The 17,462-nt window shown below is 45.0% G+C and overlaps 1 protein-coding gene and 1 long non-coding RNA gene across 3 annotated transcripts in view; both read left to right on the top strand.

The window, feature by feature from the left end:
- gas1a (growth arrest-specific 1a) overlaps nucleotides 1–17,462 on the top strand; it is a 134,831-nt gene that overhangs the window by 10,345 nt on the left and 107,024 nt on the right. The window lies entirely within an intron of this gene.
- LOC127602179 (uncharacterized) overlaps nucleotides 1–17,462 on the top strand; it is a 56,743-nt gene that overhangs the window by 18,228 nt on the left and 21,053 nt on the right. Inside the window, exon 3 of the long non-coding RNA XR_007962716.1 lies at nucleotides 6,682–6,806. This is a non-coding gene — a long non-coding RNA (uncharacterized LOC127602179). The remainder of the gene's footprint in view (nucleotides 1–6,681; nucleotides 6,807–17,462) is intronic.

Here is a 17,462-nt window from a genome sequence, read left to right as displayed (position 1 = left end):
CATTTTAAAATCTCACTTTGTGCAAAGGAAGATCGTGTTGGACCAGAAAAGTGGCTTCCGCAAACTGCTGAAGGCACTTCTGAAAGCACTGCTGAAGGATAAATGGGATTTATCCGGGGAAAAAAACTAAAATTGTTTTAGAAAGGAAAGGAAAGCACTCTATAAAATAGTGCCTATGAAAAAACAGAAAAAGACATAAATTCAATTAAATCTAACAAAAAAATGAACAAGATTTTTTTTTAAGACTGCCAGTCATTTCTTTGTGCTACTCCTTCTGGTGTGCTCAAATGATCTTCCCCATACATTTGTCTATCAAGTGTAAATGAGGTTTTGTTTGCTTGCGGGGCTTCTGGAGTTCAGGGGGACATTCCCGGCATGTTCACATGCGTCACGCTAGAGGAGCTGCTGCAGTGTTTTACTTTTACTTTGACCACAAGGTAAACAGCTCAACCCGCAGATAAACAAAACACGAGTAAGGGGCCACACGCCGAGCAGCAGTCCAACTAGATGCACACAGACAACAATTTGCGGCGGACTTGTTACACATGCGAGTCCACCAGAACTTTCTGATTGCTTAAGGAAAAAAAAAAATGTCACAGAAATCGGACGGCTATGCATTGCATTAGGGGGTGTGTTTTGTTTCCTCCAACCCCGGCAGCCGAAAGCCTAGCCTAACCCTCACCCTCTTTTGCGAGAGGCCCCCCACTTTTCAAGGAATACGAGGGGAGTGGGTAGGAGATAATGGCAGTGGGGGTGCGGGGATGAGAGAAAGAGACAGAGAGGAAAACACAAAACTTGCTGACACGGGGCATAACTTAATTTCCACGGTAGGGGGACAGCTGTGCAGTGTAATCTGCCATGGCAGCCCATTCACACTTCAATGGCGGGCTTGACCCAGCAAGGAAAACTGGAAGCGCAGCCAGCTCATTCCCACTGAAGGAGGTGCTGACCGGGCCACCATTTATGGGCTTGTCTTAAAGAAACATACCCCCTCTCGCTTGTTATTGATGACACCCCCCCCAACAACACTCTCACACATGTGCGGAAGGTTGTGGAATTTCTTAACAACTCTGACGTCTCAAGAGGCCATTGGAATATGTATGAATATCACATTACGGTTTGAACAAAGCTATTTTGAACCGCTCCGATCGTCACTAATTGTGGAAAACTGGCATTCTTTTTTTTTCCCCTTCTTGAATAATGACTAAAGATATTCATTCATTCATTCATTCATCTTCCGAGCCGCTTGATCCTCAGTAGGGTCGCGGGGGGTGCTGGAGCCTATCCCAGCTGTCTTCGGACAGTAGGCGGGGGACACCCTGAATCGGTTGCCAGCCAATCGCAGGGCACACAGAGACGAACAACCATTCGCACTCACACTCACACCTAGGGACAATTTAGAGTGTTCAATCAGCCTGCCATGCATATTTTTGGAATGTGGGAGGAAACCGGAGCACCCGGAGAAAACCCACGCAGGCCCGGGGAGAACATGCAAACTCCACACAGGGAGGCCAGAGCTGGAATCGAACCTGGTACCTCTGCACTGTGAAGCCGAAGTGCTAACCACTGGACTACCGGGCCGCCCATGACTAAAGATAGTTAATGTAAAATGCAGTACCGTGATGCCTTGAAGGTATGACTTTTATTGAAATTCTTTTTCATCTCAAATCATCGTTCCCCATTGAAATGAATGGAAATGGGATTTATCCGGGGGAAAAAAAACTAAAATTGTTTGAGAAAGGAAAGAAAAGCACTCTACAAAATAGTGCCTATTAAAAAAAACATAGAAAAAGACAAATTCAATTAAATCCAACAAAAAAAATGAACACGGCCCGGTAGTCCAGTGGTTAGCACGTTGGCTTCACAGTGCAGAGGTACCGGGTTCGATTCCAGCTCCGGCCTCCCTGTGTGTGAGTTTGCATGTTCTCCCCGGGCCTGCGTGGGTTTTCTCCGGGTGCTCCGGTTTCCTCCCACATTCCAAAAACATGCATGGTAGGCTGATTGGACGCTCTAAATTGTCCCTAGGTGTGAATGTGAGCGTGGATGGTTGTTCGTCTCTGTGTGCCCTGCGATTGGCTGGCAACTGATCCAGGGTGTCCCCCGCCTACTGCCCGAAGACGGCTGGGATAGGCTCCAGCACCCCCCGCGACCCTAGTGAGGATTAAGCGGTTCAGAAAATGGATGGATGGATGGAAAAAAAATGAACAAATTTTTTTTTTTAAGACTGCCAGTCATTTCTTTGTGCTACTCCTTCTGGTGTGCCGGCCACTGACTTTTCTCTCAGCCCATCAACTCTTAAGAGAACCATTTGGTCTGAGGCCATTCATTCATTCATTCATTCATTCATTCATTCATTCATTCATTCATTCATTCATTTCTTTATTAGCTAGCATTTACGTCCTAATCAGCAATCTACGTCAGTAATACTGACAGGCATATATTCTCTCTCTTCTGTTGACTTTTACAACAGATGCCACCTTCTCTGCCTCTTCTGACTTGTTCTTACCAGTCAGCATTTTCGTCCAGTCGATCTTTGTGGTAAAAGGCACTTTTGGACCCAACTCTAATGAGGACAAGCGCTGTAGAAAATAGATGGCTGCCTGGATGGATAGCACGACAATCGTTTTCTGCTTTTGATGCTAATCTGACTCATACAGCCACAAAGTGTCAGGTCAGCCTCCTTCCAAATTAGCCAATTAGAGGAAAGTTTAGGGAGAGGGGAAGTTGGGGAGTTTAGAGCAACATATTTTTTTTATGTTCTTTTTGTCAGTTCTACAATACTATGTATGTCCTTTAATATACAAATAAACAAAAAATTCTCCTTAAATTTATTCCTTTCGAAACAAACTCCTGCAGAGCCTCCTCAGTTTTTTTAATCTGTCACAGTCCTTGTCTGATGGTCAACCAATTAAAATTGGATTTTGGTTTGTTTTAAAATGACATTGAGACACTTGTGGATGGACTAGATGGCGGCCAATGTTGTAATATGCATGCCAGGCCAGTAGTTGGCGATAAAGACCAACGGTCAAATTGACACAAAATACGTTTTTTGTTTTGTACTTGAGTACATTTCCGACTGTACTGTAAGTGGGGCAGAATCAGTACTTCTCATACCCGATTACTTTTTACACAAGTCCCTGTACTTCCACCGGGTGAGAATACTTTTGCCACTTCTTTGCACATATCGTAACAGAAAAGACAATAGCTTATATTGCGCGACGAATGAGTAGCAGGGATTTTCCTGTAAGTAGACCATTTTGGACCCACTTCAAATCAGTTTCCCGCAAACTATTTGCCGTGCTACGATGATATTGAATCGCTAACCGCGTTCCGATGCCGCCGGTCTTTTCACGGCATCACGCCGACAAGTCAGCAAACTTAAATATGTAAATGGGAATGTGCTTTCACCCCCAAATGAATAATGAGGCCGTAGCTCGGGAGTTGCGGGGAGTTAATAGTTTGGCTGTGGAAGTCAATAGGGGCCAGGGTCTCACTCCATTAAGCTGACCCCCAGGGCCACGCATTCATCCTTCACACATTCATTTCCTCCTTTTATGCTGCCTGTGTGAGCGCGGCGCGGGCCGGAGCATGGGCTCACGCAGGCCGGCCTCTCGCACAGACTGTAGGTCATAAATATGTTGGCTATGCCGTGCGAGCTCGGGTGGCTTTGTTAAGCCAAACACAAACGGGAGCCTTCAAAGTAATTAATGAAAAGGCAGGCGTGGGACAGAAGATGCTTTGAATGCTAACACGCAGCTAAGTTACTGTAAGTCCCTTTGGAGGGCGAGGGTGTGGGTCACTTGGACTGGCGTATCTTTGAAATGTTTCATAACAGATTTTATCTGTTGGGCCAACGTTGGCATGTGAAACCACTTTTCTGAACAAGGGCTTTGTCGTATGGAAATTTTTGGAGGCTGCATCTGCAAGTTACAAACAGTACGGTAAAAATACGTCGTCATGCACGCGTATTCACATTTATGGTTTCGAAGCGATTGTCGAGCAGTTAGCGCATTTGACTCGGAACCAGTAACGACTTTGCTGTGCGGATTTAATCGCAAGTTTGGCCGGAACGCTTAACACAACACCGTTACAATGGTGTCGTGATCCGGATTGAGAATGACGTTCAGGGTGAGAGTCTGATGGAGTCAAGCTACAAGCTACAGAAGAGTAAGCTAGCTGGTAGCTTGGCAGCCTGGAATTTTAGCTTAGTGGCGGCCCGGTAGTCCAGTGGTTAGCACGTCGGCTTCACAGTGCAGAGGTACCGGGTTCGATTCCAGCTCCGGCCTCCCTGTGTGGAGTTTGCACGTTCTCCCCGGGCCTGCGTGGGTTTTCTCCGGGTGCTCCGGTTTCCTCCCACGTTCCAAAAACATGCATGGTAGGCTGTTTGGACGCTCTAAATTGTCCCTAGGTGTGAATGTGAGCGTGGATGGTTGTTCGTCTCTGTGTGCCCTGCGATTGGCTGCAACTGATCCAGGGTGTCCCCCGCCTACTGCCCGAAGACGGCTGGGATAGGCTCCAGCACCCCTCGCGACCCTAGTGAGGATTAAGCGGTTCAGAAAATGGATGGATGGATGGATGGATGGTTACCGTCTCCATTGTGCTGAACTCGACTCGTCCTAGTTAAGCTAGTTTGTCTCTCAGCTAAACTCCTTTTCGTTTGTTGCTAGGATGGCGTGAGAGTCCAAAGGTGTTCTTGCGCTTTTTTACACTGCCTTGCTGCACTTTATTGACTAGCTGCTTAACGGTTGAATTTTTAATTGCTCATTAGCCAGGCAAATGTTCCCATACACACGCAATTACTTGCGGGCGCAGTGCTCACGTAGCTTATCCGAAAATTCTGATTCAGCATTTGATTTTAACGGCCAATTCATTTCACAACTGATTCGTGCACAGCCCATGTTAAAACATACATTGAATTTGTCTGTGTCAGAGAACACTGTTTACGGTGTTTTTGAATTTCACTTGCCTGACTAAGTTGAATTAAAAAAAAAAAAACAGTGTGAAAGCAATTGTAAGCGATCTGTGTATTCAGCAGATTAGCCCCTGATCTCCGTAAGCTTGAGTCCATTCGCCGGGCCGCTCGAGGTCACTTTCTTTCCTGTTGTGTTCTCCCGCGGTGGCATTTGTAAACATCTTCAAGTGAAATCCCAAGAGCAAACACATCCCGAGCGAAGGCCGCCGGCAGGCCGCACTTCACCTCTGAGTGCAGGGAGGACGTCTCTGTTTCAAGTCCGATGAGGCCAAGGGAAACGCGTGCTTGATGTAAACGCGTTTGCAGATTTAGGTGGCTAAGATGCTCACGAAAATAAAATTTTTGGCCGTGAAAAAACCAAACTGTACATTTCAGTACATTTGCCTGAATTCCAAGTTCTTTTGTTTCCTAAATTGCGAGTCTCAGTGTCACCAAAAAAAACAAAACAAAACCAAAAAAGACGTGATGCATCAGACATGAGCTCAGCACATAATGAATAATCTCTACTTTTAGCTGCAAAAAGGCCGTACAATGGTCCGGTTTAGTCAAGCAGCCCCAGAGCAAGGCCGCTGATTCAGGGTCATCAATAAAGCCCTCTTTGTGCTTGCGCTCACAATGGAGCGGCACGGTTTTCACATGTCTGTGCCTCCCCTGTCTTCTTTTTTTTTGGGGAAGGGGGTTCGATGAATTTAATGTAGAAACTAAAATTAAGAGGAGCACCGCTGTGCTAGTGGGTCTTTGCAATCGCAAAACAACCTATCAATACAGCAGTATGGGAGTCACATTTTTATTTGATGTTGGAAATCATTTCAAAATGTGCCCAGAGTAAAAATGATGCAATTTTGCACATAACTTCCAAATTTGCTACCCAAATAGTACAAATTTGATCTGGAAAAGGACTCCCCCCCCCCCCCCCCCCCCCCCCGTGTTCAATAACACTGTGGCATTAATACTCCATCCTTTGTCCGAACTATTCGTTTTAGGACAGAAACAAAAAAGACAGGCGGTACATATAGCAGGCACTGGGCGAAGGCCTGAACAAGAAACAGAAGGTGTGCTTTTTTTTTTTTTGGTCTCTGTGTGTGTGTGTGTTAGCGTGTGTATATGGGGGAGGGAGGTGTCGGTGAGAGGCTAATGCAAGACATACAGGAGTGAAAGTGAACAGATGTCAATTCTGCCTTGAAACGGGGGTGTGCGTGTCAGCAGAAGAGAGAAAGCACACATGGCGTTGCGTCTCAAACTACAGAAAATAGCCCGGTTAGGTTACCCCAACTTTTCCCGCCTTAATGAGGTTCGTGAAAAATAAGAAAGAGCAAAGGAAAATATTTGGACATTTTAGGACACACTGCTCAGAATATTGTGTTCTTGCTGACGGTGCCATGCTACATGTTTCCGACAATTAGCTTAGCTTGGCGCGAAATAGCTTCAACGCCAACCAAGAAGTGTCAAAATCAAACACTAATTCTCTGTTTTCTGGATGAAACATCGATTGTACATGATGTCGAAACTGTATGTCAGATTAAAAAGTGACGCCTTAGAATAATTTTCTTCTTTTGAACTAACACGCTAGCTGTTGTGCGATTTTATTTCACTTTTGGATTGTGAGACTTTGCATTACATTATTTCACATTGAAATTTGTCATATGTATCAAATACTAAAGACGCAAATAGTTTATTCCATATTGTAATAGATGAGGAATTTTTTTCAGGGCCGAAGAGCCTGTTGTGGATCAGCCAGCCAGACAGTCCACGGTCAGCAGCTGCGGAGCACCTCTGCAAGCAGCTGTTTCTTCTCAGAGACCCAACCTCCCTCCACGGATGCAACACAAAACAGGTGAAGACAAACACGAATAATCTTAGTTTAAGTATATTATCAAGATCAACAAAGTTGGTTGTTTGGTTGCGGTAAGTGGATTTTCAAATACTTGTGGGGTGATTATTTTCAACAATTTATTTGAAAATCCAGGAAAAACATGCAATGAAGGGAGAATTTTTGTAACGTCGTTTCTGAACAGTACCGGCATGGGCGAGGACTGAAATTTCCGATGAACACTTGATGCACGTTTTTGAAGAAATATTATTAGTGTAACTCAAAGGTTAGGAAAATTTATTGGCATTCAGCAAATCCATGATGCATCGACCTTTAATTATTGGAAAGTATCTGTATCGGTGCTACTGGTCCTGTATTGCCTTGGTATCAGATTGATACCAAAATACTGTCTGCAGTGTCGCACACCACTATGACCTAATTTTGTCGACAGTGTCAAGGTTGTCCAAATTAATCTTACCCTTGACATGGTTGAACGCTTCCCAGAAAATGGATGGAATGTATGAATGGATGTCTCAGCTCCTCCCAGAGGATAAAGAATACATGACGGTGATTACTGTTATATAGTACGGTTAAGTAAAGATTTTATACGTGTGTTTTCCATGATATGTTAACATTAGCATTACGCTAGCAGGCTAAAGGCTAAACGACCTGTATGTGCTTGCGTTAAATACACAAAGCCACTTCCGATGAAGTTGGGACGGTTAAAATTTGGTTAAGGCTGCGGTCCTGGATGAGCATGTTCCAACAACTTAGCTTTGCTCTCAGATTGATACCAAAATACTGTCTGCAGTGTCGCACACCACTATGACCTAATTTTGTCGACAGTGTCAAGGTAGTCTAAACTGATCTTACCCTTGACATGGTTGAACGTTTTCCAGAAAATGGATGGAATGGATGAATGGATGTCTCCGCTCCTCCCAGAGGATAAAGAATACATGACGGTGATTACTGTTATATAGTACTTCGTTTTCCATGATATGTTAACATTAGCATTACGCTAGCAGGCTAAAGGCTAAACGACCGGTATGTGCTTGCGTTAAATACACAAAGCCACTTCCGATGAAGTTGGGACGGTTAAAATTTTGTCAAGGCTGCGGTCCTGGATGAGCATATTCCAAAAACTTAGCTTTGCTCTCAGATTGATACAAAAATACTGTCTGCAGTGTCGCACACCACTATGACCTCATTTTGTCGACAGTGTCAAGGTTGTCCAAATTAATCTTACCCTTGACATGGTTGAACGCTTCCCAGAAAATGGATGGAATCTATGAATGGATGTCTCAGCTCCTCCCAGAGGATAAAGAATACATGACGGTGATTACTGTTATATAGTATGGTTAAGTAAAGATTTTATACGTGTGTTTTCCATGATATGTTAACATTAGCATTACGCTAGCAGGCTAAAGGCTAAACCACCTGTATGTGCTTGCGTTAAATACACAAAGCCACTTTTGATGAAGTTGGGACGGTTAAAATTTGGTCAAGGCTGCGGTCCTGGATGAGCATATTGCTCTATAGAATTACGGGTTACACCACCCAAAAAAACTCTGGACCCTGGTCAGTTTTTTTGAAACACAAAAGCTCAACGTGCATTTGCGAGGCGATGGATGTAAATATTCCGAAGCGTGTGTGAACCTACAGCTGCTCCCGTGGCAGCAGGCAAGGAGATGACATCAGTCATGCCATAAAACGAACCTTTTCAATCCTTCAACCGAACAATCGGCATCACTCAGGTCAGCGTTGTGGGATGCGCCGCTCTCAATACTCTCCTGTGTGCGTTTTTTTTTTCCCTCCATGACATGAGGATTTATGGACCAGCAAATCAGCGTCGGATTTTCCAAACCAAACACTTAATGTTGGGTTTATGTTTTTTCATGCAAGTGGCATTGCCTGGGGAGAAGTTATACGACTTCCCTCATTGCCCCGAGAAGTGTCGACAAAACCCAAAAAGGAGGGCTTTGACGTCCATTTGGGTGGCATCACCTCGCCAAAGGCATTCATGGCCGAGCTCCGATTGTTCGCGCGAGGCTGTCAGGTCTTCTCTTTTCTTCGCATGACACTCAAAAGGACTTCTTCCCGTCAGAGTATCTGTGCCCGAGGCGACAAATTGTCGTGGCTTAGAGAAGAACTGTCTCATTCCTCTGCGAGCCGACTCATTTTACAAGCGCCCCCTCAGCGGCGTATCAGCTTCCAGTGGCTCCTTGGCCTTTGTTTGGAGAAAAGGGAAACAACAGCTGTTGCTTTCACAGGATTTCTGAACCCCGGAGTCCTTATGTGCGGGACGGGGGAAAAAAGCCCCCGCTTTGTAATTTTTTTCTTTCCAGCAAAAGGCCTTCTTTTTTTGCCAAAAGAACAGTACCACCAGTGGACTTTTTTTTTTTGGTCCCACGTTGCTCTCTCCCTCATCGAGCAGAGGAGGTTAATTCTCAGGTTCTTCTCCCCATTTTCACCTGTTTCAATATGAGCGGCGATGAACGACACAGTCTGAATTCTCTTCCAATTATTTTGCCATCGAACCTCCTAACCACCCCCCCTCCCCTCCCCCACCCGCTGACAGATTTGCTCAATGAGGCCCGGCCGGCCAGGAATGTTAATCAGAGAATCAGAGAATCAGACATGTTGCTGGATATTTGGCCGGCCGCCCTTGTCGGTGGGCCCCTTCAACAGGTGGCCTTGCTTCCGTGGAGCAGATCTCATATCAGCGCCGTGTTACAAGCCCCTGGGAATGAGATTTGACCCCCACTTTTTTTTTTTAACGTAAAATCAATGAAACAAAACATATTGGAGGAGGTTGGCATCTATATGCTGTTAAAAAAAGTACACACACACACACATACACAACTTGTATTTTGGGGGGAGGGCTAAAACAGTCATGTTTGTTGAAGATGTGGAAAAGTATGCGTTGCCTTGAAATTTTGAGTTCAGACAACTTTTGTATTTTCATTCATTCATTCATCTTCCGAGCCGCTTGATCCTCACTTGGGTTGCGGGGGGTGCTGGAGCCTATCCCAGCTGTCTTCAGGCAGTAGGCGGGGGACACCCTGAATCGGTTGCCAGCCAATCGCAGGGCACACAGAGACGAACAACCATGCACACCCTCACTCACACCTAGGGACAATTTAGAGTGTTCAATCAGCCTGCCACGCATGTTTTTTGGAATGTGGGAGGAAACCGGAGCACCCGGAGAAAACCCACGCAGGCCCGGGGAGAGCATGCAAACTCCACACAGGGAGGCCGGAGCTGGAATCGAACCCGGTACCCCTGCACTGTGAAGCCGACGTGCTAACCACTGGACTACCGGGCCGCCCCACTTTTGTATTTTATTTTATTTATTTATTTGCATAGCAGTCAATGGCAGTGAAAAAGTTCAACACGTTGCAGTGAAGCTTCGAAAAAAAACTATAAACAAAGGAGAGATCTACCTTCAATAAGCCGTTTCCATGAACATTTTTTTTTTTTTAACTATTAAAATTGGAAATTAAAAAAAACACATGTGAATAGGTGCATCTGCAAATGCTCAACCGTGAGTATACGAGGGTCGGATGCAATTGGATTTTTTTTACACTATTTTCCATCATTCTGCTTTGAACGCGGACACCGACTCACTCCAACAGTCGAAACGGCATCACAACTATTCGCTTCCGTTTCTCACACGTCTTTATGAAGAAGAAAATGAACGTCCAATTTAACGTCAAGATGATTTGGCAATCTTTTAGACACGCCATAAATCCCGTTTAAAAATGAAAGCCAGATCTGTGAATCCGGTATTGGATTTATAACCAGACGGGAAAAACTACTGCAAGATGTGGATTTTGAAAACGATGAGCGCCGTACAATTAAAACCCAATGAGTCGGTCAAATTTCTTGGCAACGGACGCCACTCGCGGCGCACATTTTTAAGCAATATCGAAAACAGGATTTAGCCATCGATACCAAGGTACCCATTTGACTCAAGCCTTACCAAAATAAAAGCCTCCAGCAGGAGTTCTATTTTCAACAACTATTTGCTCTCTCTTTTGACACCACGAATTGGGAAAAGCGTTTGAAGCCGCAAGCCACAGAAGCCGACTGGCACTGTTCGTCTGTCGCCTCTTGTCAATGTCACAAATCCACAAAAAAAAAAAAAAAGACAAAAGAAGCTGAGAAGGCATCCCAGGGATGTGGAAGATGCCTCCATCTTTCACCATCTGAGACAATAGCATGTGGTTACTGTGCGGTAACTGCGAAATGTGATGTTTTTGTTTGTGGTTTGGCTGCGACGGGAGATGCTGTGAAGATCCGACTCTGACGTTCTCCCGCAGTCACAATGTTTTTTTTTTGTTTTTTTTAATGTGGTTAGAGGGGTAGATTCATCTTGTAGCGGAAAGTCCCTCGGGGGATCATCGTTATTGTTATATAAAAGCAACTAATTGTAGAGCGGTAGTGTGCAGGTTCGGTCCCTTGCTGTGTCTGCGGAGAAAACCGCAACGTTTAGTCTTTGTGTTGAGCAGGTGAATGGAGAGTTGTTGACGGCGGTTGAGCAGTCGATCATCGGCTAGACTGTCAAAAAAGAAAAGAAATAGAGATTGACTGAACTAAAAATAAAATGGGCGGCCCGGTAGGCCAGTGGTTAGCATGTCGGCTTCACAGTGCAGAGGAACCGGGTTCGATTCCAGCTCCGGCCTCCCCGTGTGGAGTTTGCATGTTCTCCCCGGGCCTGCGTGGGTTCTCTCAGGGTGCTCCGGTTTCCTCCCACATTCCAAAAAAAACATGCGTGGCAGGCTGATTGGACGCTCTAAATTGTCACTAGGTGGGATTGTGAGTGTGAATGGTTGTTCGTTTCTGTGTGCCCTGCGATTGGCTGGCAACCGATTCAGGGTGTCCCCCGCCTGCTGCCCGGAGACAGCTGGGATAGGCTCCAGCACCCCCCGCGACTCTAGTGAGGATGAAGCGGTTCGGAAGATGAATGAATGAATGAACTAAAAATAAAATGGGCGGCCCGGTCGTCCAGTAGTTAGCACGTCGCCTTCACAGTGCAGAGGTACCGGGTTCGATTCCAGCTCCGGCCTCCCTGTGTGGAGTTTGCATGTTCTCCTCCGGGCCTGCGTGGGTTTTCTCTGGGTGCTCCGGTTTCCTCCCACATTCCAAAAACATGTGTGGCAGGCTGATTGGATGCTCTAAATTGTCCCTAGGTGGGATTGTGAGCGTGGATGGTTGTTCGTCTCTGTGTGCCCTGCGATTGGCTGGCAACCGATTCAGGGTGTCCCCCGCCTACTGCCCGAAGACAGCTGGGATAGGCTCCAGCACCCCCCGCGACCCTAGTGAGGATCAAGCGGCTCGGTAGATGGATGGATGGATGGATGTATACAAATCCCTTCACAATGCCACCACGTTTATCTCACAAGCAAACTTTCCTTTCACCTCTTCGTATGCCAACAAAGCGAAACGTGTTGGAGGAATTAAGAGCAATCAAAGCTTGCGGCCGTAAAATAAAAGGTTGGGATCTCCTCTTGAATCCCCCTCACAAGTGAGCTTGACTCAACGGCGGCCAAAATAAACTACCTTCTTCTTGCACCTTGAAAGCAAGCGGCGCACGCAGTTGTACCAGCCCTCCCAAATCCCCGCAAAGCTCTTTGTTTGAAAAGCTCTTTTCAATGGGAACTGCACTGTAAAAGATAAGTCATTATCCAAAGCTGGCTTATGAAGAAAAAAAAAAAAAAAAGATTACGCGGCAGTTAGCCCCGGTGGTTTGTTTGTGTAGGAAAGGCGGCGAAGAAATTGTAACCAGGTGTGTTTGGCTGCGTCGTAGCCGATGCACTGAGGCCGTTGGACGACTCCGTTTTCAAACAGGAGTGAACAAACTTGTTCTTTTTGACATCAAAAGAACGCCAGCAAAATGTGGAGGAGGTGTCGCAGCGCACACGGCCATCTTTAAGTGAAAACAGAGGACAAATCCGATACGGCCCCGATTTAGAACACTCCGATTCTCGGAGGGGAGAGTCCGCCCAAGGCCAATCACGTCGCGTGATGCTGCGCCACAGGAAATGGACTCCGGATTCTTCTGTCTGCTTGAAGCTTTTTTAACCGACAGAGTCTGGAACCCGAGCCAATGAGTGCTACAAAATCGTACCAAGAAAGAAGGTGGAAAAATGGAGAAAAGGGCTGCACGTTCTGATTTCCTTGGCAAATGCAGCTGCCTTGACACATAGACGCTCCACATAGACCACGCCTACATTTGAACTACTTGGACTGCAAAGACTCACTCATAACATGGAGAAAAAAAAACCCAAAACGCATATTTGAACCAAATGGCCTAAAAGTTTCTCCACGTTCACCTTCACCAATGAGCAATGCAGTCCGATTCCAAATGGCGAGCAGCCAGGCCCAAAAGATTATGTCACCACTGATGACCGAGATGTGCAAGGCCAAGGCAAACCCGCACTCATGATTCAGGGCATTTTTTCCACTTGCGGACCACAGACTGGCTTTGGAAGCGACTGTCTTGCGTGTGTGTGCGTGTGAGAGAAATTATACGTGCTTGTACCCCCCCCCCCCCACACACACACACACACACTAATATTCCCTCTAATGCGTGTTTTTAATTGTAATTGCATGTTGAGATGTTTTGAGGGCAGCTTTGAAGTGTTTCTATGGCCTGCTTTGGAAGAACAACCTCATTACAAATTTACGATTAGCAGGTACTCCAAGTAGATTTTTCTTTCTTTTTTTTTTTTTTGTGCTTTTTCTTTTTCATGTGGGATAACCTCGTGTGTTTGAAAATTACCTTGTGTGTTAGGAAATCACCTGCGGGTAGAAAGCTCAATACAGCAATTATATCACAGCAGCCTTTTTCATTTGTGTTACTTAATGGCCTACGGTGTCGTCCACAAATCCCGGTCCTGCTCCGACAATCATTTTTGGGATGGAACTTTAGTGGGAAAATTGCCTTAAATGTTCTCCTGTTTCTGTCCAAAGGTGAAATTAAATTTCATACAATAGAGGTAGAACAAAAAAAAAATTGTTACCGGTAATTGTGTGAGCACAATTTTGCAAATTTTGCCGTTTTGCCTGCTGATGTCATCGTTTAAAAAAACAAAAAAAACTAGCACTTTACTTTTGACAGAGGCCACCTATCCAGGAATAATTTTCTTGCTCAAATAGATAATTGCAATACAGATAAAGGGTCTGAGTTGTTATACCGTTGTCGTACAACCCTGACAACCCCCCCCCCCCCAAAAAAAAAAAATGTGGCAAGCAGCGGTGCCCTCGAGCATGTTGGAAATATCACTTTTCCCTCTTTGTAGTGTTTTGTGTGCCCTTTTTTTTTTTTTGCACATAGCCAGCTGTGAGTAGTTTGGTCGAACATGGGAAATCTCTCTGCCATTAGCTTGTCTCCTGCCCTTAGTTGCCCCTCTTATCTTGTGGCGGGGTCACACAAATATTTCCTGGCCAATGTAGCCTCAGATTCAAATCTGCTCTTGCGATATCTCAGAACATGCACTTTTTTTTTCCAGGGTAGGCCTCACAGGACATTGGCCGCCGCTCCATTTGGTACCGAGCCGCATAGAAAGAATCAATAACTTACATTATTTCCGTTTTATTCATTTCGGAATGTTTTATTTTGAAAAATTACCGGATTCTCTGTTACGTCTGTCGACACTTTCACTCTTGACGCAGGTCTAGGCGCGCTTCTCGATCACGTAAAAGGATACCGCTAAAAGGAATCTCAGGAGCTAGCAAAATGAGTAGAAAATATTAAAATTATTTAACAATTGCCAAAGGGGGATTGGTGTCAAACGCATGATTCCCCCCCTTTGAGGGACAGCGATTACTACAGTGGACAGATTATCATGTTAACAGGTTACAGGATGCATGAAAGGGTTCATGTTATTGATATTTTAACGTGGCTTCGATGACATGGATTGATCATAGTTTGTGAAAAAAAAAGCAAGACATCAGATTTGTCATGGGCCCTTGGCATTAGCAAGACTTGTCAGCTCTTTTGGGGTAACGCTGTAAAGATAAAAGATACTCGAGAGGCAGCATGCTGACTCTTTATGTGCGGTTATAAAGACTTTACGTGGCCCGCCATCTTGGGCTCGGAGCTTTGCCTTTGACCTGACGTCACACGCTCACCAGCCAACTTAAATTTAGTGCAACCAGCTGGTGTAACTTTGTGCAGACCAAAGACAAATGTTGCGCAATAATCTGTTGTGACGGTGTCATCATTGAACAGCTGCCTTTTTATTTGGACTTTTGTTTTTGGAGGGGGGCTAAAAAAAAAAATTCAAACTCAGTGTGAACCTGTGAACATCGCATTACCCGAGTCAGTTTTTTTTTTTTTGCCGTGTCATTTTTTATTATTATTATTATTTTTTTTTGCTTGCTCATCCCGCTTCGTCCCCGCCGCAGCAGCAGACATTCTTTGCCACAAGTGGAAGATAAGCGGCGGCGTGAGATGGCTAGATAAGACGAGACTGTCATGACACGCATTCTTCCGTCCCTCTCGGCAGTTCTTCATTTTCGGATTGAGCGCCGAGCGGAAAACAAAACGCCCGTGTTGTTGATCTTTTTCGCATGGAGTAGAGTGTGTTCCTGCGGTATTCGCCAAACCCAAAGTGGACATAGTCGCGCCACATGCGCTATTTTATTGTGATAAAAACAGATGTTGGAAAACCCAAAGCGAGGTCAAAGTCAAAAGTGAGTTGTAGAAAGCTGACATGGCCCGTTTCAAACACGTTCTGCCTCCGGGAGCCTTTGCCAGCTGCTTTTCATAACGCGTCCCCCATCCGAGCGCGTACAGTCGGTTATTAAAAAGTCTTCCAGCAAAAGGCCTTCCTTCGGGTTCTCTATGCGGCCCTCTAAAATGCCTGACTTGGTTATTTTCATTTCCTCCGTCTGCAAATTTTTCAATTTCCTTCAGCGAAAGTCCCCATGTGCTCAGCATAATGCGCGAGATGCGCCACGTTGACGGCGCCGTCTGAACTCTGTCGCGTTCACATACGGCCTGAAGTCTTTCAAGGCGTGTTTTGAAAAACATTGGCCAAAACGAGGATCAAACTGTATGTTAAGCGTGACTGAAATTTGGAGACGTACCAGCATCTTTTTTCATGAGTCGCGATAGAAGTACTTGAGTGCCATTGTTCACATAAATGTGAGTTACTTAGGTCGTGTTACTCGCGCCATTTCTACCATTGCTCCGTGCCGTTAGCTAACTAGCTTTGCGTTACGTCGCGAACGTGTATCCGAAGAAGAGCTGAGTGTTGTTTTTAAAATCCCAAGTGAGGAGGTAGCATTAGGGACAAGTCGGCTGGCCGAGATGAGCCCCAAAAGCAAGTTCGCTAAGCTAGCTAGCTAGCTAGCTAGCTGGTGGCTAATGACCCTGAGCGCAAACACTTTGCTTTTGAAGTCTCACTTTGTGTACTTTGTTGTTGTTGTTTTTTTTTGTCATTTAAATTTGGCGGTTTTGTCAACGGCACTCTTTGTGGCGTCTCAAATTCAGAAGACGTTTGCTTTTAACTTTCCAGGGACTCTTAACGTTTGGCTTCAAGGCACCTTTACAAATGACAAAGTGAACATTTTGATCATGGAAAACCACAGGCGGCATTGTAATTTCTCACAGTGTCAGTTTTCCACTCCCAAACCACACTCGACGCATCGCTTCAAAGCCGCGTCACCAGACAAAGTTCCAGAATCGAGCAAGCTAACGTGCTGTGTCACGTTCTCATTCGAGCTGACTTGGCAGCGAGCATTGAAGGAGGTTTGCTCTCAGCATGACAATCTAAATGTATTAGTAGTTTGTTCTCGGAGAGTGTCATAAGATCCCGCAAAGTTATGTATGCCAGCTGTTTTGGTTGAAAATGTTTTGACCCTCGGCACATCCTGTTGCTCTGTTGTCGAATAGTGGCAAACCTCATTTGAAAAAGATGTTTCATCCATTTATGAAACGGTATGATCTCAATTAGCTTCAGTAGAGGAGGGGGAGATATTGTGGATATATTTTGCTAAGCAAACACAGCTTGTATTGCAGGCACAGATTTTACAAAAGAAAAGACATTAAAATGTCACAACATTTGTAAATAACCCAACGGGAATAAGGATACAGGAATTGCATCTCCATTTACTCACACATGTACAAATTATTTCTACCTCCAACAATCTCGTGGAAGAGTATTTAATTGTTTCTTCTGCCACCATATATGGTTGGCATAGGAAGAGGAACAAAAAAATTACGGCCCGACCAATTTATCAAATGGCCAATCTCATTGTTTTAGACAATTTTGCACTTAAAACTGAACAGAACCGCAAAGTACTTAATGTGGGCTCAACGTATTTTTATGTTTACAAAAAAAGAATAATTGCATGGAGGTGTGACGAATAAATTATAAAACGCTCTTCAATTTGTAAATGACTGTGGAGAGAGAAAAAATATATTTAAACTTTTTTTAACTTTGCAAGATCTGGTGTGTTCATTTTGCAAGAGCTCAGTGTAAAAGAGGCTATTGTTCAGAACCCCCCCCCCCCCCCCAATCCAACATGTCGGTGATGTCATGTAGATTCCACTCCACAGTGTATCATTTACTCGTGTCAGTTCTCATCATTCGGAAGAGGTAACCCGCCTATCACAAGTGACGACCTGTTGATGTATTTGTACTGTACAGCGCGGCTGTCCTTTTATTT

Source organism: Hippocampus zosterae, chromosome 6, assembly GCF_025434085.1.
Source record: "Hippocampus zosterae strain Florida chromosome 6, ASM2543408v3, whole genome shotgun sequence".
In the NCBI taxonomy this organism is placed as follows: Eukaryota; Metazoa; Chordata; class Actinopteri; order Syngnathiformes; family Syngnathidae; genus Hippocampus; species Hippocampus zosterae.
The sequence above is the reverse complement of the archived record's forward strand: the minus strand, read 5'-3'. Positions and strand labels throughout refer to the sequence as shown.